Genomic DNA, 24123 nt, shown 5'->3' on the forward strand with positions numbered 1-24123 from the left:
GCTGGGTTGTGGAGGCCCCAGGGGAAGGCAGCAGGGTGGGAGCCCAGACCTGCAGCAGGCAGCCTACCCTGCCCATGCCCACAGATCTAGGGGAGGTCCCAGGGGAAGTTTCCCATGCCTCCCTGAGAGTGTGCACAGTAGTGGGGAGCCAGCCCCACCACTCAAGCCCGCAGCAGGCAATCAGCAGGCAGCTAGGGGCAGGGGGTTGTGGACCCGGGTCCCTGGCCTCATAGTCCTGGCAGCTGGGGGTGGCAGGGGGCTGTGGGTGGGGGGGTGAAGGGCCCCAGCAGGGCCAGGGGGCTGGGAGGGGAGTTAGGGGCATCAGCAGGGCCCAGGGGGCTGTGTGGGAGAGTGAGGGGCTTTTCATTTTAATCACATATTTTGGGAGTTTTATCAGAGAATTTGTGATTTTTTTATTAGGGAAAACCAGGATCCCTGGTTATAAGGAGATGCAAAGAATAAGCTGTAGTTTTCCCTTTTAGCTGCCTGCAGAGTGAACCCCTGGGTGGGTGAGCAGCTGAGAGGGGAGGGGTGTGAGAGAGAGACTTTTTCTGGACATGCTCCTCAAAATGAATCACTGTTGTACAAAATGCAGAGCCGGGATGCATAGCTTGTTTTGCGAGTCCTGAGAAACACTTCTGTGTGGGAGCAGGCTCTCCATTTCACTTGATGGCTGTACAGAGCTCAGAACTGGAACATGTTGTCCTAGAAAACCATGCACTAGGTCCTGAGGTCTCCAAGGCCTTCATTCCTGTGGAGTGAAATCCGGTCACAGGGAAGTGGGGCAGAGGAGATCTGATGGAAGCTAATGATGGGGCAGATGGGGAATAATAAAGAAAATGAGGCTCAGAGATGCACAGGATCTTAACATGATAATGTGATTGTTGATTCAGACCTTTTACTGCTTTCCCCCAGATGCTTGGAGAGAAAGGGACAGCGGAACCTAGGTAATCGCACAAAAGCCCAGAGGTTCAGGCTGGATGGGGTAGGCCAGGCCAAACATCTGTGCTTGACATTTCTTACATTCTAATTAAGGATCCATTAACTGATTAGTGTCACCCAAGAATAAAAATCACCTTTATTAATTAAGGTTAATAGGCAGCACCTACTATTAGCACTCCATTGAGATGTTTTGCTGGAAATGGACCCTGTGAGATCCTAACCAGTTAAAGATGAAATTCATCCCTTTCTGAAATGTTGCAGAAGAATACTTGAAATTAGATATTTACCAGCAGAAAGGTTACCACTTTGTAGCTAAAAAATGCAGGTTAAAACAGTATCTTTAAAAATAATACTATATTTCCTTGCATTTGTTGTTTATATAGTCAAGGCTTCAGAATCAAAGAACGTTGAAAATCTAGTTGACTTTTTTGTTTTTAACCCCTGCAGATTGTTTTCTTTTTATTTCACTAAGTTTGGACAATTAAGAATTGTCTTTTTAGTTTCATTTGTTTGTCAGATCAGCTTCACTCCCTGCCTGTCATTTCTGCCCCTGCCTGTACAATTTCTTTTAACACCCCTGCCCACATACACACATTAATAGACCTTTTAGCTTGCAAAGCCAAGGCAGTTTAGGAAATGCTAGAATTATGATTGCCTCTGGGGCCTTAATGTGGTTATTTTGCGTTTATGAATTCTAAGACATTGTCTACTTGCATGATCACATGCTATGGGGAATTCAAGCGCAGTGGCATTGATATGAAATGAGACTCGCAGGGTAGATGTCCAGTACAGCCTGAACAGTTGCAATTTAACATCTATAAGCAACTGAAAACAGGGCCTGACAGTGGAAAGTGCTGGGTTGCTTTCATGACAGCCATGGCTACCTGCACTGCCTATAATCATTGAAGATAATAATAGTTTGCAGTTAACCTGACAGTCTGAAAGTGAATTATGAATAACAGCTCTCTATGAGGTGCCCCATATTAAAATGTGAAGAGGGAAACTCCGAGAAGTGACATGATGTCCCCTCTTCCTACACCCAGGCCATGGTAGAACTGGGAAAAGAAGAGTCCTGGGATCCTGATGCCATGTGTTTTTCTTTTACTCGTAAGTCCATCTTTCTTCTCCCTGCCCTGGTTTGTGACCTGGGTGGCACCTAAGGTTGAGGGGAAGTGAGTGACCCTCATGAAATCTCCCTGAAATGCCACTTTCCAAAAAAACGTCTGGGCCAGGAACAGGATCCTCCTGTAGGTGCAGGATGTTCATGATTTATGGCCTGATTTTCAGGTGAGCTGAGATAATGAAGTCATTAGTAGGCTTGGGTGCTCAGTGCCTTTAATATCAGGCTGTTATTGTGCAGGAGAAGGGAAGCAATAAACAATGGGGAAATCGTCACTTTTGGGGGGCTGCAGAAAGCTGGATGGCAGAACTGCAACCAGATCCATTGAATCCTGAATTTAGATGGTAGAAGAGTCAACGGTCCTGACTGAGTTAAGCTGAATTTATGGTGGTTGGAGCCTTGAACAGCAGAGGAGAAAAAGCCCGATATTAACTATAGAGGGTGTGGACATGAAGCATGGCCACTTGTTGGCTTAGGTCAAGTATATTAAATACATGCACACTGTCCCTAGGCCACAACCCTGAAGTTCTAGGACAAAGTCTTTCTTTCTCTCTGCAGAGAGAGAAGAGATGAGACTGTGAAAGTAATGAAGGTAATAGACATTTTTTATGGAAGCTGCCAGTCACACACAAGCCTTGCAGTTCTCTAGCTCCCAGACCAACTAATCCAATCTCTGCTGCCTAATGGCAGCACACCAGATTTCCTGAAATTCCTGTCTGAATAAAGCAGTTGTAGAATGGACTACACCACTGAGCAGAAAGCCCTTATGCTTCTAACAATTGTTGACCTATTCCATAAAGAACCCCTTTAAATATTTCTCTTTTTCTATAGTCAGTGGTGAATCAGATCAGCTTGCTAGATTTTGATGCCACAGTTCAGTGGAAATTTGGAAATTGATAGTGTCAGTCCGCCACTGGCAACACAACAGATTCAAGCCAAAACTGTTGGCAGAGCTCTTGGGAAACAGCTTGAACAGTCTAGGTTGGGTTTTTTTGTATCATTCAACCTCAAAATGTCAGAAGGACTTCAAGATTGTTCAGCCAGCTGATGCCACTTGCCTTTATTTGTGCTTTGAAGGGCTATTTACAGGTAAGTACATGGGTAAAAATACACATGAAATATGCAAATGGGCCAAGAGGTTTTCAAAGTGGTATTGTCATAAAAATTCATCTACTTGGCTCAGTTTTCTTTCTGGATTTGAGTGCCTAACTTTAGACAACCACATTTGAAAAATCTTGGCATTGGGTCTCCATGCATGTAGTGATTTAGAAATACACCCATAGATGGAGGAAATATGTTTATTTACAGCTGTTTGGCAGAAAGTTGCAATAACTGGTTAAGCCAGAGTTGTTTATTCACATAGAAATGAAAGATGACAGCTTTCTTAAATGCAACATAGTAGTTACAGCTTAAGACTGACATTTGTTTTTATTTGTTATATGTTGCAAGAGCTAATTAATTGTAGCTAACAGTTGCTGTTCTTTAGACTACAGATTAGAGCTGTCCAGGCTGAGCTGCGATCAGTGTCATAGCTCCTTTATCTTGTAATACCAGGTCTGTCTCTTGTGGTGATGGATTTCTATTTATCTTGCTGTTAAAATTCTGAGTATATACCCATCTTTGTCATTTCATGGATGGCTCTCAATACATGATACATTAGGTAATGACTTAACTGTGTCCATGTTTTTCTTCATGTGTGATCAATATTGTTGCCCCTTTGGGTAGTTCAAGAAAAGAGTTGTTGTGAAGACTTGCCAATTCACATAATCTGTTGCAGAAGTTGGACATTATCTATTTTTGTGAGGATATCACAGGTGTTGGGTATAACAGGAGGGCTTCAATAAAGAAAGAATTTTACTTGTGATTGCTGCATTAAAGGCATATGTGAATACCACCCCTGGGAGTTTTCTCTCATATGGTGGGGAGTTAGAGGCATATCCATTTTGGAACATATCTTCCCAAGGATCTTCTTCTGAGAAATTTGAGGTTTGGTTTCACTTTTTAAAATACTTTGCTCTGCCTTGTCTTTCAGTTCTGCAGAAAGAATGGCAAGTATATCATTTGGAACGGCCTGATTTTTCTAAGCCTTTCCAAATTTGGAAATAAGACAGATATTAAAGTTGGAGGCAAGACCTCAACACTATTAAAGTTGGAGATATCTATAAGTGCTTTGACTTTTAAGAGTGCATGTTTGGATGTGTTGTTTTAATGGTTTCAAGTGTGAACTTAGGCAGAACCTTGGTCTAGTGGAGGCAAACTATCTCCCTTCCATCTGATTCTCGGAGATAATGCAACTTTTACAGGGCATTTGCACTGAAGCTGTGTACACAGAGGTTAGCCCTGCTATATGCCTAGGATTGAGAGTGGTACCTTACGATCCACTCATTCTAAACCATTATGCCATGTCAAGTACTCACTAGTATCAGTCCTATCACCAGAAGGTTTCAGCCTGGGGCCAGCAGAAATATTTAACCTGCTGCTTTCCCTCTGAAAGATCTGAACCTTGTTCTTAGATAAGACATTGGAAAAGGGAGTCATACCTCTTTATGTTACTGGAGAATTAGAAGATGTCTGGAATATTGCTTCCCTTGTCTTTTACATTTACAAATCATCACGCACTTTTTTGATATCCCCTTTGTGTTGGTTTAGCCCAACTGTGTATGCATAGCTTGTTCCTTTTTTCACAAGTCCCTTAATTGATCTGTTGCATTCCTCTAAATTCCCTGCAATTTGTCAATCTCTTTCTGATATTATGATACTTGGAGTTGAGTGTTGTTGTTTAGGTGCAGTCCTACCAGAGCCAAGATGAAAGAGATCTCTGTACTGCGATGTGAATTCAGCGTGTATATATCATTCAAAAAAACGTTAACTTATTTTGCTGCCATGCCATGTTGTAAGTTCCCCTCAATCTCTTTTGGTCCTGTTTTAAAAATCTCAGGCCTTGAAATACAAAAACTGCAATGGTTGATTCTAGTTCTTTCTAATAAATTATGAACTTCCTACTTCCTCTGCCTCTAGTCTTAATTCTTATAATAATTAATTATATAGCATCTTTCAAATACTTTAGCATATATATATATATATATATATATATATATATATATATATATATATATATATATGAATAGGGATTACTTGCTCATCATTGAAACAATCACCTCCATATGCTACACAACAGTTTATTAAGAGGGGAATGAATGGTAACTTCTTCAGGACGATAAAGAAGATCTGTTGTAATAAACAATGGGGATTAGGCCAGAGCTGACAAACCAGTGGTGTCCATTCCACAGCTCCACCAGAAGCACAGCACCTCTATATCCTCCTGAGAAAAATGTACAGACCTAACTCTCAAAGGGAGAGGTACAAGCAGCACCCTGATGTCTCCTATCCAAACACTGACCACGTCCTGCTTAGTTGATGAGATCTGAAGAGCTCTCAACTTGCTGGTAGTTTGAATATGGGGTTTGTTTAGGAAGCAGCCCTGTAGCCACAGCTAGATGCAGCCTCCCCAGGTTTTGTGGGTTTGGTTGCAGCAAACACACTTACTGTCAGGTAGGCAGTGGAAGTCCAGAGGATACAGCACCGGTTCCTCATACAAGCTTGATTGCTTTTCAGGCCTAGGACTACGAGACTCAAGAGTACATGGAAGCAGAGAGCACATGAACCAGCTCTGCTTTGACCTGACTGATCCTTGACAGGTGGGGGTGTGGGTATATTTTTTCAGTTGTTCCTTGTGAGCTGGTGATGGAACTGCTTTGGGTGCAGGGGACAAGGTGTGTGTATCCACCTTCATTCCCTTTTCAAGCAGCTTTCTGTACTGGTGGTTTCTTTGTCCCCTGCACAGAGGCTGAGAGTCTGCAGTGAGCCCTGATGAGCCATTTTGGCAAGGAGATGGTGGTGGGAGAAGCCATCCAAGAACCTTGAATGCTTTATGGTGCTTGCTGACAGACAGCTGAGGGGAACTGTTCTGATTTGGGTGCTGTCTTCTCTACATCATCCTCAAGGGCTCAGGATGGATTAGCAGGCAGGATGTTAGCTGTGTAGCAGGCTCAGAATGAGTTTACTCCCTATGAATGCTTGGTGTTTCCTGCGGGCATGGTGTGAGAGCTAAACACAGCTGCTGGTTCATTCAGAGGGCTGAGCCAGCATCTGGCCATGTCTGCATCACTGATGGACCTTGCACAGCCCTTGTGTTACATATGCAGCAGGCGGCATGGGGCTCGATGGTATCAGCTTTGTTTTTTCTGTATTTCAGGGGCCAATCCTGCATCAGCAGGGACTTGGCCTTCCTGATCTACTTGAACCTTTTTCTCTCTGATAGGTTTGATTCTACTCGGAAACAGATTATCCCCCCACAACCTCTCACCTCTTCCCCTCTTCCCTGAACCTCCTGTCATGGGCTTGCTCTCCTGGCAGGTCCTGCTCCTCCCTGCATCCTTCCATTTCATTTTCTAAAAAGCAACATAGCAGCCATCTCAGGGAATCTCTGCCCTGAGCTTTGAGCTAGCTCACCTGTACTGTCCGTCAGCCGAGCTCCACTCCCTTCCAGCTCTCTTTGCAGCTCATCAGCGATAACGTGTCCTGACGGCTTGGCAAAATTTGCAAAATGAAAATGTCTTCTACAACATTTTTCAGTTTTGCCACACACATTTGACAGAGCCAGGAGCCAGAAGCTTCTCCTACAGCCCCGTCTGCGCTCAGTGACCAGGATGGGACCTAGGCATGTCCTTAGTTAGCAGCCCCCAGCCATGGTATCTCACATGTAAGTTCTCTCAAAATAATGATCTGATCCTCAAAAGCAAGAGATGTTCAGGTTTGAGACTGACCTCTGCCCCATTTCTCTCCTTTCTTTCAGACATGGGGGGCATTCCGGCTCGCTCCTGTCCCCTGCTGCTCCAGAGGGAGAGGGCATCTCGGAGGTTCAATTTTCCCAAGGAGTCCTGTGCATCTACAACCACCCACTTGGCCTCAGAGATCCCAGCCTTAGCTGCTGTTTCAGTAGTCAGCAGGCCCATATGGGGGACCTGCAAAAGCAGAGGAGGTGAGTCCACATGAAAGAGAACAATAGCAAGAGCCCCAGGGACAAATGGGCTTTAGGTCCTTATGGAGCTGTGGACATCAAGCAAGAGCTGAGGCTGGGGCCATAATTTACAATGTATTCTTCAGAGATTTCTGCAGTAGGTGAGAAATGAGCCTCCCAATACTTATGAACCAGTGAGTTAGAATAACATATAGAGGTGACACTCCGTTCTGAATTTCAAGTATTGGTTGTTGCTTTCCCCAACTCTGCTGTTTGTGCCTAACCTTCTTTCTTTTTGGTTTGGTTCCGAGAGCTGTTTCTATCCTGTCACTTGGGCCAAGAGTGAATTCTAGAGCTAAGGCATGCCGCAGTCCTGCTGGTTCACCTAGTCTATCCAGGGCAAGTTTATTCCCTACAATGCATTGTCCAGCTGAATACCGATTATGAGAATGCCACTGCTCTCTCTATCCAGCTGGCTCATGGAACTCACCCTTTCAGCTTCAGCTTTCAGGTACTCACTTACACCCTGATCCCCTGAATTCTGAAACTGTAACCCCAACCCCTGGGTGTTTACATGATTTTTATAGTTGCGTCATTTTGTGTATGATAAATAAAGACTGACAAATGGCTGATAGTCACTTGTAGGTCTGTGTAGGGTCTGTCATCAACAAAGGACTGGAAGTGAGCACACCTGATATTCTAGTCTCAAGACAATGACGTGGACAAGTTGCTTGACTGTGCTTTGCCTCAGTTTAACCATGTGTGTAATGGGGATGCTAATCCCTAAAAAAGGCATAATTCAACTTAATTGTTTCAGTGTTTTCAGTTCAAAGGAAGAAAGTTACTATAACATTTCAGTATTTTATTAAGGTCAACTAGAAACCAGCCCTGAGCTCCCATGTAGTGAATGAGCTCTGACTGCACACCTGCCTTGCAGTTACTTCTAGGAATTCCCAGCAGCAATTCAAGCCCAGTGGTTCCCCTTGGACAGTCATCAACAGTTCATCAATAGGTGAGCATAATACTCTAACCAGCAGGTTTAGGAAAAGCTTATTTTGGCTAATTTTTTGTGTGTACAGTGCTCCTGAAATTCTCGTGTTAGTCAGGCAAATAGCAAGAAGGGGATGGAAAAGATTGACCTCCGTAAGAACTACTTCACAGTTAGGGTGGCTAGGATCTGGAACCAACTTCCAAGGGAAGTGGTGCTGGCTCCTGCCCTGGGGGTCTTTAAGAAGTGGCTCAATGCCTACCTGGCTGGGCTCATTTGAGCCCAGTTTCCCTCCTGCCCAGGCAGGGGGTCAGACTTGAAGATCTACAAGGTCCCTTCAGACCCTACTTCTGTGATTCTATGACCTTCCTGGAACAAGATCAGATATTCTAGACATCTTTAACTGACTGGCTCTTGCATTAGAGCCCCCTCCCATCACTGCTATAGGTGACCTTTTGAAAAAGTCTTCTTACAACAAAGGAAGTGCTTCATGCCCATAAGATGTCAGAATTTTCTTTTTAACTTCCTAGGGGCTATCCTCTGCCTGCCAGTGAAGAAGAGAAAGAATGAGAATGGACATCTTCGTGGAACCGAAGAAACCCAAAAGAATTAGAAACATAGATCCAAGGGGTAGGAGATTCTCTGGAGCTGAAATAGTGTTGCTTAGAAGCCGTCACTTCTTTGGTTGACACGGGAGGGACAGGAGATCATTTTGACAAGCATAGGGCTATATTTTTTCCCTAGTGCTATATTTTTGCATTGCCTTTGTTAGTGATTGTGATCCACCCAGTTCTGTAATACATCTGTCCAGCTGTCTGTTCTTTCTTCTTCCCAGAACCTCCAATGTGTTTTCTGGAGATACAGTATCTAAAATAAAATCCATCTAGTTTCCTGAGCTGTTTGTTATGCCAGTGTTTTCTTTGGCTGACATGTCTGTGGTACATTCTTGTGTATACCTGATTGTATATGTTGGAGTTAATGTACAAAGACAGGGGATAATTTGCAGATAGTTTTCTGGATAAAAAATGCATCATGCATCAATGTGTATCCTGTTGCTGGGAAAGTAAGTTCTTGCTGCAGGATGCTTTGAAATGTCCTCCTAAGATAATGGCTCTAATTTTTTATAGACTGTTGCGCAAGCACAGGTGGCAGATAAACACCTACCTCTCTTTGAACTCTTATTGCAAATGATTGAAGTCCAGGGATTCAACAGGATCATGCATGTCATGCTCAAAAAACTACACACAGACCAAATTCCTCTCTACCTCCCACAGCAGTTTTTATGAAAAGCTACATGGCAAATCTACATGAGCTGAAATGGAGGTGCCAGGCTGACCGAAGTATACATTCACCGAGGACAGACAGAAGGGGGTGTGGATGGAGCCTGCTTGGTTGAATGAGCTTTCAGGGCTGTCAGGATGCAGCTATTTCCTTTGAGTCGAGCTTTCTGGGAAGCCAAAGGGGTCAGGAATGGGAGTAGAGGCCTGGAACAAGACAAGGGAAATCTAAGTCTGAAACAGGACTTTTCCCCTTTGCATTTGTTTAGGTTTGTTAATAATTTTACTTTGGGCTTCCCCGGAGCCTTAAATTAGAGGTGGTTGAATATTCAAGATATCATTTATACAGAGAATTCCATGAGAGTTTTAAAATTAATTATTTAGTTGTTGTAATTTTAATGTTATTTTTCAGAGCATAATGCTGTGTAAACTCTCTGTACATGGAATTCAATTTCACAGAACCTTTCAAAGGAGATGTGAGCACCATTTTGTGCAAGTGAGGTGGGGTGGATTAGTGATTAGGAGTCAGGAGGCCTGGGGTCATTTCACTGGCCTACCCCTGCTTTGTCAAATGGCCTTGGGCAAGTTGCTGCACCTTTGTATGCCTCGGTTTCCTTATCTGTAAAATGAGGACAAGAATATTGCCCTTCACTGTACAGTGCTTGCAGGTCTGTGGTTGAAAAGTACAATCCCGAAGGGTGGTTGTTATTAGGTAGGAGATGACACTATGCAATTATGGTGAACATGGGCAGCTGTTACACTTCTCAGTGCTCCTGCTTTAACGATGGCACAGTGGAAGTGATTCCTGTTGCACAAGAATGGGGAGACCTCCCCACACTCCAGGGGACCTGCATTTCATACAACCTACCAGGACTCAGTGTGGGGCAGAGTATGCATGTCTGACTCCATGGGCTTGTTGGTGAAACCTCATTTCTCTCAGCCCAGAGCTTGGAATTCCTTTCTTCATTGTCCCCATGGGATACTCCAGCACCAAGCAAGCAACAAGGCTGGATCAAAGAAGAGGGCATGACAAACAGAACACCAGTTAAACTTAATTAGCACTCAGTGAGTTGCCCACCAGCCTGATGATGTTTCCTCTCAGCTCAGATGGACTGCTCTTATGGGTGACAACTCAAGAGCACACATAGCCAAAGTGTTATGTGACACCCTGTGCTTCTCCCACTCAGATGATCCATTAGCCCACACACAGTAGTGTCTACATCCAGAGACCTCAGGGACCTTTGGCATCTATTTAAACAGAACTAACACCAAGTTGCAGCCCCCTGTGTACTGGAGTATATTGGCTCATTTCTATCATTCAAGCCTATGCTTTCTGTTCATTTGGGAGTGCATTTTTAAGGTCTCTACCTGTTAATAATGCTTTCCATTTTAACATAAAGAGTGGGGTAATAGGCCCCATTACAGGTAGGTCTCCAACACCATTATCCAATGGCAATAGAGTGGCAAGTATATCCAGGCCCTAGAATAGATTCATAGATTCATAGATGTTAGGGTTGGAAGGGACCTCAATAGATCATCGAGTCCGACCCCCTGCATAGGCAGGAAAGAGTGCTGGGTCTAGATGACCCCAGCTAGATGCATATTCAACCTCCTCTTGAAGACCCCCAGGGTAGGGGAGAGCACCACCTCCCTTGGGAGCCCGTTCCAGACCTTGGCCACTCGAACTGTGAAGAAGTTCTTCCTAATGTCCAATCTAAATCTGCTCTCTGCTAGCTTGTGGCCATTATTTCTTGCAACCCCCGGGGGTGCCTTGGTGAATAAAACCTCACCAATTCCCTTCTGTGCCCCCGTGATGAACTTATAGGCAGCCACAAGGTCGCCTCTCAGCCTTCTCTTGCAGAGGCTTAAAAGGTCCAGGTTCTCTAGTCTCTCCTTGTAGGGCTTGGCCTGCAAGCCCTTAACCATACGAGTGGCCCTTCTCTGGACCCTCTCCAGGTTATCCACATCTCTCTTGAAGTGTGGTGCCCAGAATTGCACGCAGTACTCCAACTGTGGTCTGACCAGCGTCCGATAGAGGGAAAGTATCACCTTCTTGGACCTATTCGTCATGCATCTGCTGTTGCACGATAAAGTGCCATTAACTTTTCTGATGGCTTCATCACACTGCCAACTCATGTTCATCTTGGAGTCCACTAGGACTCCAAGATCCCTTTCCGCTTCCGTGCAACCAAGCAGGTCATTTCCTAGGCAGTAGGTGTGCTGGACATTTTTCCTCCCTAGGTGCAGCACTTTGCATTTCTCCTTGTTGAATTTCATTCTGTTGTTTTCTGCCCATTTGTCCAACCTGTCCAGGTCTGCTTGTAGCTGTTCCCTGCCCTCCAGCGTGTCCACTTCTCCCCACAGTTTTGTGTCATCCGCAAACTTGGACAGAGTACACTTCACTCCCTCATTCAAGTTGTTGATGAAGACATTGAAGAGTATCGGTTCAAGGACCGAGCCCTGCAGGACCCCACTGCCCACACCCTTCCAGGTTGAAACCGACCCATCCACTATGACTCTCTGGGTGCGACCCTCTAGGCAATTCGCCACCCACCGGACTGTGTAGTCATCCAAGTCACAGCCTCTTAACTTGTTCACCAGTATGGGGTGGGATACCGTATCGAAGGCCTTCCCTAATAGTTTACACTAGGGAGTAGTTTACAAACTGGGTGTGTCTACACATGCCGCTATGGGGCTGTTGTTACTGTGTCATCATTTAGTACTTCCAAGTACTAAGAGACAGTGCGGTTACAGCCAGTACTGCACCATGTGCACTGCACATGGTTATTTTTAGGCACTACATTGCTGTAGCAATGCGCTATCATGGAGGAGTGCATCGCTACAGTGATGTAGCTGCGGTGCCACAAATTTTGCCCGCAGACACATCACTGTAGTGCATTGCTACAGCAATGTAGTGTCTGTGTAGACGTGCCCATTGTGTATTTTCCCATTTCAGTGTACTAGGTGGCACAGCAACTCATACTTATGACTATGACCTGCACACCCTGTATCTTTCCAGTTGCCCCATAAAGCAACTCCCTCCCCATCAGGGGTCAGTCCTGCACTTGTTGCATCTTTCTACATCCCCTTTTGGTGTTCAGGTACAGTATCTTTCCAATCTCTCCATTTTGACAGTACAGCCCAAAACGATGTTCCTCCATCTCTGCCCCAGCTCTCAGTGTCTTTCTTCCTCTCCCCAATAAGTGTCAGTGTAGCACATGCTGTATCTTTCTAGTTTCCCCACGAGGTGGTGGTGCAGCACACTAATCATTACCTCTTTCCTCATGAGATATGAAAAGTCCTTGTTGCTGTAGTGTCTCCTGCTTCTTGGCAGTCTTCCTGTAGGCTGATGGCAGTATGCATAAACCAATCTGCAGCTATTGGTATGTGTCCCATTTTGAGCACCAGGTGGGAGGACTTCTTTCCTGTGGTTCTGCCCCATGTTATGGCACTGTTGGCTGTCTCTCTCTGCCTGCCTGTCTTACTGGTTGTCCCCATTCAGTGGGAACTGCCTGCTTCTTTACTTCTTATTCTCTTAGCCTTGCCTGCTGCTGCAGGGCTTCTAGTTGTAGGCTTCCTATCCTGGTTTGGAAGATCCTCCCTAGAGTCCTTTCTGACTAGCCTCTTGTTTCTCCCCTACTGTTTTTCTCCCTGATACTGCCTTCTGCCTATGTGTTTTTCTCTTGGGCCTGGAGTGATGTGTATTGAGGTGTGGGCCATGCCACCTAAGTCCATAAACATTTACCTATGCAAAGCTGCCCATTTCCAGATCACTGCTCCACAGATTGAGTGTTCTTAGTTATTTTGTTATAAAAGGAACGCAGGGGGCTGCATACACTATGACTAGGCTTCGCTCCCTTGATAGTCCTACCACCCTGCTTGGATGGGAAGTGATGAGATGCTCCTTTCCCTTGCGGAACTCCAGAGTCAGGAGTCTGAGGTGCTTTACCCCCTATAGAAGCAGTAGCTGGGCCTCATCCTCTCAAGAGTAACAAGGTCCTTTCCCATGCAGAGAGACAGTGGTGCTAATAGTGCTACCAGTACTTGCACCCTGGTGAACCTTTAGACTAGTGTGTCTTGGCATTTGAGATCCCTTGAAGAGCAAAGGTAGCAAGTGTTTCAGGATCTTGCCAGACCCAGGGTGAGGTCGGAGCATTCTGGCTGCATTCCCAAGGTTTTTCTTATAGCCATGGGACCTAGATATTTCCCCACAACACTAACGTTTGGTACAATTACACAATAGGCTGCCCCAACAACAGCCAGCAGGGAGGGGAGGGGAGGGGAAATGCAGGGATGCCCTGCTGCCAGGCAGAGGTGGGCAGGGGGAGGGAGCCCCCTCACTGGAGGCCAGAGGAGGAGGCTGTGAACGGAGTCTTTACATGGCCAGCCCCAAAGGGTGAGTGGGAGGCGAGGAGGTCACAGTGGCAGCTGTTGTCAGGGCTGGGTGGTGGGGAGGGAGGGGAGCAAGAAGGGGGGGCCTCTACAATAGATGACCAGGAGGGGAAGGCGGTGGGGAGGGAGGGAGGCTGCGCAGGCCCGGGTGGGCAGGGGGAGGCAAAGCGGAGGTCATGGTGGTGGCTGTTGTCAGGGCCAGATGGCAGGGAAGGAAGGGAGGGACATGGGGAGGGGAGAGGAGGAGAGGTCATGGTGGCGGCTCCCCCCCCCCCACCGCCCAGCCCTGACAACAGCCAGCAGGGAGGGGGAGGTGGTGAGGAGGGAGGGAGGGAGGGGAGCAGGCAGGGGAGGCAGGGGCAAGTTCTGCTGCGAGGCAGAGGCAGGTGGGGGAGGGAACCGCTGCACCAGAGGCTGGAGAAGGAGGCGACGGCAGAGGGAGTCTTTACATGGCCCCCCGAAGGGTGAGCGGTGGGGAGGGGGGGCCATGTAAACATTCCCTGAAATCCGTCATTCTTAATGGGCAACTAGCTAGTTTCTGTTATAAAATCCTAGCTTTCTCACGCTCATAAATTATCCATATAGGCAACTTGGGCTGAGAACCCAGCCCTTGACAACTTAATGGTTCAGGACTAAGAACTTTAAATTTAGGTCATGAAGAGACAAGCAGCCAGTGCAGCTTGGGTAGAATATGCTTCTGCCTGCATTTGTTGGCTAGCAGACAGAGCTTCCACTTCCTGGAGACAGCTGTGTACTTCCTTTATAGCACCATTTACTGTCAGCTCATTTTAGTTAAGAAGAAATAACACTCTTGGCTCTGGATTCTGGTGGGAGCAGAACCCCAGAGCAGTTAGGCTATGGTGCTTCACTGATTTAAACACATTCTTGAAGTCAATGGGATTGTTCAAACATGCAGAATTAACTATACGCAGGACTGGTGCTGTACTTGGTAAAAAATAATTTACATGCTTTATTTCTGCAAAGGCTGTAAGGTCTGCATGCCCACTAGCTCTGGAGGGAAGGAGCTTCTAGACTCTGCTGGTTGACAGACTGAGTAGTCTCAGAACAAGAGAACGTCTTTAGGGCAGCAGGATGTAGACCTGAATAGCAAGGAACAGGTAAACTAGGATTGTCATACGCCTGGGTTTTCCACCACCTGATGCTGCCACCCAGAGCTTGGGGCTAACTCCCTGTGCCTCTGGCCCTGGCATAAATTTCTCTACCTCGACTCAAATTACTGGTGTCTCAGGTGGATGTGTAGACGCTGGGTCCGGGAGTAGTTTACTTCAGCTCAAACTGCTCCCGAGTTTATTGCTTCAAATTAATTGCACATGTGGATGCACTGACCCTGTGTACAGTGTTAGAGGAAAAAAAACCTGATGCAAAGATGATGATATATGATAGGTGCCTGCTCTCTTTTAAATATATAAGCTTAATAAGGTGTATTACTGTTTTGTTTCACTAATGAGGAATGCTTCCAACTTTACTTAACAGTGAAAACAAAATGACAAAGCAACCCAGTTGCTGGTCTAATTTAGCCAGCAGGATATGAGATGTATTAGGTCTGTGTGAAGCTTTAGTTGCTGATTCAATTCGGGGAGATTTGGCCTGATTCAGTGGCTGAATCTCCGAATCTGAATGGAATTGGGAGACCAATAAAAAGGTCCAAATTGATTCAAAGCCTCTGAATTGGTTTGGAAAAGATTTGGAGAGCTTCAGAGAGATTCAGGCAGTCCCCACTTGCCACCGCAGGGAGCTGGACCAGGACTTGGTGCTGGTAAGTGGGGGGGGGGGGAGCTGGAGGAGCGGGGAGGGGACCATGGGGGGACCCCTGCCAGGCCCCATCCCCTGCCTGCTTCCCCAGTCCCCCGAGTACCCCTTGCCCACTCTCCCAGCCCCGTCAATGGCTGCCCTGCCTGGCCCCACTGTCCCGGCGCTTTAAAAAAAAAAAAAAAGCCGCACAGTCACCAGCTGCTGCAGCAGCTGTCAAGGCCTCTGAGGGCTCATGGTAGAGCCCCCCCATGCAGCGCGGGGCAGCAGGGATCGCCCCCCTGCCTGGCAGGAGCCAGTGAGTACAGGGCTTTTTTTTTTTTTTTAAATGCTGGGATGCTGGGGCTGGGCGGGGCAGCCATTGAGGGGGCTGGGAGAGCAGGTGGGGGATGGGGCCTGTTTGATTCAAAGATTCGACCAATTTAGCAGCGGCCAAATCTCCAAATCAGATTCAGCCAAATTGATTCAGGACAGTGATTCAAATCACCGTATCGAATCACTGTCCCCAGAATTGGCTGAATCTGAATCTGAAGCAAATACTAGACGCTTTGCACAGACCTAGGATACTGGCATTTGTCAAGCTGCAGTATTTCTGTGAGAATCTCTTAATTCCCTCTCCAACCCAGTTAAAACCAATCTTTGGAAGTGTCTGAACTGATTCAAAATTCACTTCCCTTAAAAAAGCTGAACTGAGAATTGTTTCAGGATTTACTGAGAGCAAAATGTTTAAAAAAAGCCAAGCCTCTGCAAAGCACAGTATCTTCTCTGGAAAGAGAATGGATCTGTGCGTACGTGAGCACGAAGGAACCTATGGGTTACAGTTGGCTTTGCAGTTACAGTGAGCCAACCAGGTTTGTGCAGGGGCTTGTTGTTCACACAATTTGACTTTTGCCTTCAATCTGTGAGATGGTTAATTTAAATCATGCAAGAGAGTCCATAGGGATCAACATACAGTTACAGCTAGACTCTGGTTTCAGCTCTGTTTTAGCTTCGTTGGATGCATACACACATACTAACTTTCTGTCAGCTAAGTCAACTTCACTGTCAGAGTGTACACATGTATGTGGAGCAGAGTCGACTGACATGTCCTGAACTGCATTAGTTAAGTCAATTACCTCACAAGAAGGCTGCCACCGTGTCAATGAGCTGTACGTGTATACGCTCTAATGTTGACTTAAGTTGCCTTATTTTAAATCAACTTAGTACGTGTGTATGTACCCACTGTCGACCAGAGTTAGATGTTGCTGCTGCTATTTGTTTTGGAGAACAGCTTTAGGATACAGTCCTAGATCAGTGTCCCATTGAACTGGACATTGTACGAACAGAGAGAGCTTCCCTGAAGAGCCTACAGCAGTGGTCCTCAACCTTTTTGGACTCAAGGCACCCATTGATTAGACTTGAGCCCCCCCTTGAAAAATGTCAGTTCTTAGTTTTCACTCATTTTTTGACTGCAGAAAAATAATAGAGCAGTTCTTCTGCTGCAAAGAAATTAGAAAGACCCCAACATATCATAAGTTTTTGATGCTATGGATTCCTGTTTGGAATCTCTGGGCACATCCGCACATGCAGGGGCATACACTTGCAGCAGCAAAAAAAGTAGCAGCACAAATTTGTACTGCTACTTTTTGCTGCTGCGCATGCCTCTGCATGTGCGCTTTGGTTGCCCTGCTTTGGGGAAACTGCCATTTCCCCCCTCCTTCCGTCTCCTGGGAGGAATGAGCCTCTGTGTCTGCTGGTGCATGCTCCTTTTTTTGTGGCTTTTTTTTTTGGCTACCAGGATTTCCTGATAACAAATATTGTCCCTATGCTGCAAATTTACAGCACAGGGCACTTTTTAACATGCCAGGCATGTGGTTTATGGTGCTGCAAAGATGTTTGTGGTGCCATAAACTGCACGTTCCTGCACATCTAGATCTGGCCTCTGGGTTTATCTTGTGAATCATCTTTGCATACCTAATAGTTGCAACATTGTATGGCACCCTGTGACATTCCTGAAGGGATCTTGAGGCACCCCAGGGTGCTGCGACACCTTGGTTGAGAATCACTGGCCTACAATCTAACTGTAAGATGAGAAACAGGTGAATATAGTAAGCTCCAGAAAACAATGAGACAGTATTTATACCCTCACTGTTACTCAGATTAAAATGAACTTTACTTCCTGGTCATCCTACTAATTTCTGTGGTACTAATTATGGGGTAACAGATTATTCAGGGTGAGTAAAGAGATCAGAGTATGGCCCTCTGAACTTCAGGTAACCTCTTAATAAAGCAGAAATGTAATACACAGCTTACACCTAAGATTAGACACATTTCTATTTACTTTGGTGTAATTAGCCATTATACTGGTGTAAACAAAGAGTGGAAACATGGTGCTTAGACATAGTTCTTGACTATGGTGTAGAATTACCCAGGAAAAATCAGGGGTAAATTGCACCAGTATAAATTACACCTGTAGTGTGTAAATGTTAAGTGTTCATAGCAATTTGCTGTGTAGGTGGACCGGCTATTATGTGCGCCCCTCGCCTCCACCTACTGGTGGAGCACTGTAATAGAGCCTACTGAGAGCCTACTCTGGATACCTGCTTATCTGTTCTCTCTGAGTTCCAGGGTCATTGGTGTACAAAACCAATGTAAGTTACACTACAGTAAATGTGATGCGAGTTCAGGCCCATAAAGAATTAGGCTTAAGTCACTGAGATCTTCAGGTGCAGGTGCTGAAATGCAAAGGATTGTCATTACTAAAGTCTGCAATCCTGATGTACAGTCACAAAGGAGTGTTTGTATTATGATTTATAATTATTTTAACAAATGTTAACTAGTGCTGTTGTAAGTTGCAGTGGACTCAAGGAACAAATGGGACCAATAAGACTAGCAACAAAGGTTTGTTCCTTATCTATGCTACAATTTATAATCTTTATGTTAAAATACGATTACAAATTGTAGTGTGGCAAGCTTTAAATGGGTGAATGAGGTAAGAGAAAAGATGTTTGCTACCAATGTTCCTTGGCATTTTCCCACCCACTACATTTACATATGTCAGTGATAAAATCTAGTGATGTTATAAAACCCAGTTTGTTAGGGACTTACTCATGGGTATGAAATTACCAATAAAGGCCCAGCTGACGAATCAGAACATTACTTTAGGCAACTGGTTTGGAGTAATGTAGGCTTACTTGTGCTCACAGGAATTGCCCGAAGGTTAAAATTCAGGAGACAGAATGAAGGCTGAGGAGTGGCCATGCCAGGTTTGAAATCAAGGGAAAGGCTTTTGATGGAAAGGCTCATTAACCTGAGAGAGACAATGTGTAGGATCAAGGGAACAGCAGGGGAGGCTACTCTGTCTTCAACCTCCATCCATTTTGGGGCTGAAGACAGATCTGTCTTTCACTAATACTTCTGGAGACCTATGCCAGAAAGCCAGTGAGGGTATGGGTGTCCCTGCCAATATAGGTACTTTCCATCACAGAGTATTTGTTAAAACACATGTCCATCATTTTAGAAACTAAGGCCATGACAAATGTGCAAGTATATGCTATACAAGACTTGGGGGCTGAAGAGACAGACTTGCCAAATTATGTTTGCTCATTCAGCTAGGCTGAGGAATTTGTTTTGATGGGCAATGTTTAATACAATTTTTGCCATCACCCTCAGCTTCCATGATGAAGGGCAGGTCAGAAGATATGGTGTCTGCACTGGTAAATTCTCACAAAACTATATAAGGCTGTACTTGCAAATCTTATTCCTTGCTGCTATGAATACCCTGTCCAGATAAATACACAGTGGTGATTAGGTGGATTTAAACATGAACAACAGGGTGTACAAGAGTAGGCTAAGAAATGGAACATATTTCCAGTGGAAAATTAGCAGAACATTGTTTCTGATTGTCACCAGTATGTCAGGGGTTTTGAGACTTTCTTCGCTGCTCTTGTCTTTGCCTCTCACGGTGCAAAGTCTGTTATATTTCTGCCAGTTACTTGACATTTTTCCTGGTATTTTCTTCAATATTTACCCCCATTTACTGAGATGTGGCCAAAATCATCCCAAATTCAGTAGTTCCAAAGTTCCTCAAGAATGATTCCTAGAGCACCATCAGGGTCTGTACCTTAAGCTTACAGAATGGTGATACTGAGCCTGGAATCCACACTGAGATGGGCTCAGTAAATAGGGCTGCACCTTCCCAAGGCCCTTTCCCACAATTAGACTTCAGCCTCTTAAGTTTGGACATGGCTTGAGCAGCCTGCACAAGCAATAATCATTCCAGGAGGCTGTTGGGGAGTTTCTCTTCTATTCAGCATGCTGTATACAACAATAGCAGCTGCAGCTTCTCTGGGGGCTAAAGACTGAGTTCCCTACTCAGTTTAGATTTTCTCTTTGCTTTGGCAATATTCTGGGAATGAGGACTGAGTAAAAACAGGCCCTTATTGCCTGTCATGGGTGTTGGAGAGATCAAACAATATGAGGTGAATATGATTTAATATGTCTAGAGCTGGTCGTGACGTATTTTTTCTCATTTCTGTTTGTATTTTTTTAAAACATTTTTTGGTTGATGAAAACTTTTCCATATCTGCTTTGGTGAAAAAGCTATTTTATGTAAAAAAATATACATAACATTTTTTCAGCCTGTTGCTCCTGTAACTCGCAGTGTGTGCACCCCCCTTGTGAACTTTTTTTTGAAGAGGACTGGGTTAGAGTGCTTCCGGAGGGGCTAGATGTGTTCAAGTCAGCAGGTCCAGATGCTCTCCACCCCAGGGTGTTGAGGGAGCTAGCTGGGGTTATTGCAGGGCCCTTGGCATGGCTTTACAAGCATTCGTGGTGCTTGGGCCAGGTGCCAGATGATTGGAAGATAGCCAATGTGGTCCCCATCTTTAAGAAAGGGAGGAGGGAGGACCCGGGCAACTATAGGCCCATCAGTCTTACCTCAGTCCCGGGGAAACTCTTTGAGAAGATCATCAAGGAGCACAACTGTGATGGGCCGGCATCCGGGGTGATGCTGAGGGGCAACCAGCACAGTTTCATTAGGGGCAGGTCATGTCAGACCAACCTGATTGCCTTTTATGATCAGGTCACAAAAGCATTGGATGCAGGTGTCACTGTGGATGTAGTCTTTCTGGACTTCAGCAAGGCCTTTGACGCTGTCTCTCACCCCATCCTCATTAAAAAACTAGGCAACTGTGGCATCGATGCCTACACGGTCAGATAGATTGCTAATTGGCTGGAGGGTTGTACTCAGAGGGCGGTGGTGGACGGGTCATATTCAACCTGGGGGGAAGTGGGTAGTGGAGTCCCCCAGGGCTCGGTCCTTGGGCCCGCACTGTTCAATTTCTTTATCAGTGATTTGGACGATGGGGTGAAAAGCAACCTGTTCAAATTCACTGATGATACCAAAATCTGGTGTGAGGTGGGCACGCTAGCAGGGAGGGAAAGACTGCAGAAAGACCTGGATAGGTTGCAAGGGTGGGCTGATAAAAACAGGATGCGTTTCAATATGGACAAGTGCAGGGTGTTGCACTTGGGCAGTAGTAACCGGCAACACACTTATAAGTTGGGAAATTTCCTTCTTTAGAGCACAGAGGCAGAAAGGGATCTTGGAGTCATCATTGACTCCAAGATGAACATGGGCTGACAATGCGAGGTCACGGTCGGCAGGGCTAACCGGACCCTATCATGCATCCACAGGTGCATCTCAAGTAGGGCCAAGGAGGTGATCCTCCCCCTCTACGTGACACTGGTCAGGCCACAGCTGGAATACTGTGTCCAGTTCTGGGCACTCCACTTCAAGAGGGATGTGGACAACATTGAGAGGGTCCAGAGGAGAGCCACCCGCATGATCCGGGGACAGCAGGGCAGACCCTACAATGAGAGGCTACGGGACCTGAACCTGTTCAGCCTTCACAAGAGAAGGCTGAGGGGGGACCTTGTGACCATCTATAAACTCACTAGGGGGGACCAGAAGGGTTTGGGGGAGACCTTGTTTCCCCCAGCACCCCCCAGGATAATGAGAAATAATGGCCACAAGTTGTTGGAGAGTAGGTTCAGATTAGACATCCGTAGGAACTACTTCACAGTTAGGGCGGCTAGGATCTGGAACCAACTTCCAAGGGAAGTGGTGCTGGCTCCTACTCTGAGAGTCTTTAAGAAGAGGCTCGATGCCCACATGGCTGGGGTCACTTGAGCCCAGTTTCTCTCCTGCCCAGGCAGGGGGTCGGACTTGAAGATCTACAAGGCCCCTTCCGACCCTACTTCTATGATTCTATGATTCTTTTCAGCCTTATTGGTCTAAGCTTGGCTAATGTAACAGTCTGCATGCGGCGGGTCCTACATGTGGAATGGTCCAGTGTGTGATTTCCTACACGATTGGTCTGGACTTCTCAGAACTCCCTCCCCTGCTATGGGGTTCTCTCTTTGCAGGCAACAGCTTAGTTGCTGAAAGTCTTTTATCTTCTCATGAATATAGGATGGCTTTTTCTTTTTTTGTCATCTTAAATATCTGAATGTGCTTTCTCATAAATTTATTGTTGCTTACTAAAGTAAATGAACCCCTTAAACCTTGTGTTATCATGTTAGATATGTGGGCTTTTCTGAACATCTCTCTCCCAGAGAACGCAGCTCTCCCTCCACCCATAATGCATCCTCATATTGCCCTACCAATATGTCTTAATACTGACCTGACATACAAGTCACTGGTCTCACTTCTAAGATTGCTAATAGGAATCCCAGGCAGACCTGACACTATCAACAGGGAGTTTGATTTTTGTTTTAATTGAGCAGATACTTGCTCCATGGGCTTTGAGGCAGCAAAGCACTTAAACATATGATAAACATGCTTAACTCTCAGTGTGTTGGAGGCATTAGGGACAAAGGTAGCTGTAAACTACCTTTAGTCACCCTGGATTGAGGCATTGGTTTCATTGCAGTTTTAATTGAACAGTTACTCATTCACTCTGTGTCCATCAGACCAAAGTAATGTTGGTCTTGGTGTTAAAGGAGTGGCAGATTACAAGTTCTCTGATGGAGCCTGTGATGAGCATATTCCTTCCATGGGTCCCGTAGGGCAGAATCCTCTTCCACTTGTACCTAAGTGGCAGTTATCCTGCTGCATAAGTGCTGTGCTGGTTTTTGGGACTTATACACCATTTCAGATTCTGTTTGGCCCTCTGGTGAAACAGAATTACTCCACATGTCTGTGGACATGAAAGCATCCACATTCCCACTGAGCCTGCTTGGCATGGCTGAACTCTGACCAAGTGGTTAGGTGGTGCTGTGTGTTCACCCAGGCAAGACCTGAAATTTTAGCTGGGTACTGTCCTGTAAGAGGGTGGAGGGGCCCCATATGCTTTAGCCTGATAACCCAGGGATGAGGACAGTTGTCCAGGAAGCAAAATACCCAGGTTCTAGGCTCCCTTTACTCTAAGAGGAGTTTTCCTGCTTTCCAGCATAGTGCTTTGGCCAATCTACTAGGCTATCAGGCTGAAACATGAAGAGTTCCTGTCTTCTCCCCTTGCCATGGGCTTTGGCTCAGCTACAATTTTGGGCCTACTTGAGCAAGCGCACAGTACCCTGTGTCCAGCTTGTTGGAGTGCAGCTGTACAAAGCAGGCTCAGTGGGAAAGCAGATGCTTGCTTGTCCATAGTGCATCAAGAAGTCTGAGACTGTGCTCAAGTGCTGACACCAGCACATACATGACTGGTGAACTGCCACTGAGGCATACACAGTGAAATGGGACATAGCCCCGAATGACTTGATCAGGGCCATGCTGGATGCCAGTGGCAGGGCAGAGAATGAGGCCTGGCTCTCCCAGGTACCAGGGGAGCACTTTTATGGTGGGGCCATCTTTCCTTTCCAACATAGTTACAGAGGCGGAGTAACCTAGTGGATGGAGAGGAGAACTTAGACTTGAAACTCCTGGGTTATCTTCCCACTTCTGCTACTAAACTACTGTTTGATCTTAGATTATTTACCAGCCCTCCCACATCTGTGTAAGATAGGAATAGTGCTGCTTACTGTGTTAATGATTACCTTTAATATCAAAGCTTCTATAGAGCTATAAGATCCTAAGATGAAATGTAAGGTATTATTTAAAGAACATAAATATATGAACCCCTGGGAGTCCTGTGGGAGAACATCTTCTGTGAGAAGAATGATCAGCTGTTCAGCCCAAGCCAGGATAGCAGTAGTGAAGGCTTTCTCTCAGCTATGCCTGAGAGCATGCAGAACCTCTCCACCGTGCATCAGCTCGAGTGGCATTCCCTGCTCTGTCCCAAATACAAGGGGTTAATATTATGAAGTGTGCTATTATGAAGCAACATGCATGCTAATACAGTTAGCTTCTCCACTGACATATATAATAATGGGAATCTTGGACCCAAGATCAGGGCACCTTTCTTTTACTCAGACACTCTGATTGCTGGTACCAGTCACAGGTTATAAACTAATTTTGGCAGAAGGCCATAAAGCTGCTTTTTGCCATGAGACATAGAGGCGTCTGGTGTCAGGCTGACACAAACCATTTGACCAGGGAAAGGTTTCTCTCCCGGTGGGATTGTAGAGGGCTGGTGTCTTTGGTGGTATTAGAGGTATATATAGAGGGGCTGATAACAAGCATTAATATTTATTA

The 24123-nt window shown here is 45.7% G+C and overlaps 1 protein-coding gene and 1 long non-coding RNA gene across 2 annotated transcripts in view; both read left to right on the plus strand.

Annotated features, from left to right (window-relative positions):
- NRG2 (neuregulin 2) overlaps positions 1-24123 on the plus strand; it is a 371803-nt gene that overhangs the window by 76251 nt on the left and 271429 nt on the right.
- On the plus strand, positions 7012-8965 carry LOC132252478 (uncharacterized). The gene is made up of 3 exons (XR_009464383.1): positions 7012-7593; positions 8020-8094; positions 8601-8965. It is a non-coding gene; the product is annotated as an uncharacterized LOC132252478 (long non-coding RNA).

This window comes from Alligator mississippiensis, chromosome 9 (genome assembly GCF_030867095.1).
Source record: "Alligator mississippiensis isolate rAllMis1 chromosome 9, rAllMis1, whole genome shotgun sequence".
Taxonomy (NCBI): domain Eukaryota; kingdom Metazoa; phylum Chordata; order Crocodylia; family Alligatoridae; genus Alligator; species Alligator mississippiensis.